The sequence below is a fragment of the Malania oleifera genome, chromosome 5, assembly GCF_029873635.1.
Source record: "Malania oleifera isolate guangnan ecotype guangnan chromosome 5, ASM2987363v1, whole genome shotgun sequence".
Taxonomy (NCBI): domain Eukaryota; kingdom Viridiplantae; phylum Streptophyta; class Magnoliopsida; order Santalales; family Ximeniaceae; genus Malania; species Malania oleifera.
Genome location: NC_080421.1, coordinates 88,490,531 through 88,492,290, shown reverse-complemented (window position 1 = coordinate 88,492,290; position 1,760 = coordinate 88,490,531).

Here is a 1,760-nt window from a genome sequence, read left to right as displayed (position 1 = left end):
CGGATGCCTACTTTACTTATGTCAATTTTAACAAGACATGGTATCAAAATGACCCTATTGTGCTAGCGACATAGGCAAAACAAGTGTTCTACCTTAAGGACACAAAATTGAAGGATGAATGGCATGTGGCCTAAAAGATTCCTCCCTGAAGTTTGTATGCTATTACAGAAACTGTAGATAGGGAAAAGAGTGTTAGTGAGGATGCATTCCAAGAAGATGAGTCATCTATTAGTGCAGCAGTGCAATCTCCTTTCAATGTTGTCGAGGAAAGAGCCAATCCTGTACCATTGAATAGGGTTGGTGCCACGACAGAACACGTAAGGACTGCTGACATTACAATTAAACCTTCTGTACACATTGACTTCATCGACAATGATGAAACTGATGGGGAAGATGAAACAATGGTCGAGTACTATAGTGAAGAGGAAAACACTTTAGAAAGTGAGGATGATATCGATATCGAGGACGTATATGGGGGTAAGCATGTTATACTGTCGCCATGTATCTCACATGTGTCACATGTGTAAACAACTAAAAATAAATTTATTATGCATCCATCTAATATTCAGTCTTCTTATATTTGCTTGTGTAATATTTTGCAGACATGGCACTAGGAGGTCTTCATGACTGAGTTCATTCTCGAGTTCATTCCAAACTCTTGATTACATCATCACCTGAGGATGATCCGACGTCCCCCAAGACCGGCGGAGCACGTTGGTCCTCATGCAGCACCATCACCGTCTGAGCCCTTGGGACCTCGACCAGATATGGATACTTCAGCTGAGGATCAAACCCAAGGCGAGTTGCGGCCCATAATGAGCAGCGTTGGTAAGGTTATGATTAACTTATTTAGAATAAAACTATTTATGGTTGTACACGCGTATGATTAAAATATTGTTCTTTAACTCTTCTTTCATCATTGACATCTACGTCGAGTTCAGGCCGTGGTGTAGCAAAGAACACGACACTAAAGAAGCACCTGGATAGGATGGGGCAGCGGATATGGATCGACATTCCTCCATACTTCATGGCCCCACGTGGTGATTAGTGCCCATCTTGGACACGGGAGCTCGGCATTATATGCCAACAATATACTCCAATAACCACCTTCAGCTGGCCACAAGTGAATGAGGCCCAGCAAATGGTTCTTTACAAGCGCATCTTGGTAAGTAATCCTAAACCTTTTTTTTTTTTTACTTTTAATATACTAGCCAAACAACTGTATAACATTCTAATTGTATTTCATACACAGGAGGAGTTTGATATGGACATTCTCCACATAGACCATGTAAAAAAGGTGGTGGACATGCAGTTGTCCAACAAATTTAAGACCTATCATGCTAAAATGCACGAACATTTTAGGGTGATGGGAGATCAAGCAGAAGCACGCCCATACGATAGGATATCCCAAGAGGATCGGGAGGTGGTGTGTCGCCATTTTCGTGACCCACACTATCAGGTGATGTGTTTGTATTATAATAACTTTTTTTTCATATTGATGCGGTTAATAAAAAGTCATTACATCTTTTTTGTAGACTATATGTGAAAAAAATGCAGAGAATGGCAGCAAACTCCCCACGACGCATTGCGGTGGGTCAAGGTTATTCATCAATCATCAAATGGTAATTTCTATAAAACTATCTGACCATTACCTGATGAGTGTTATTTATTTTTACACTACCGAATTAATATTAATGATGTTTTATATGGTAATGTAGCATGATCCCGAAAATGATGCTGAGGAGCCGATTCCAAATCTT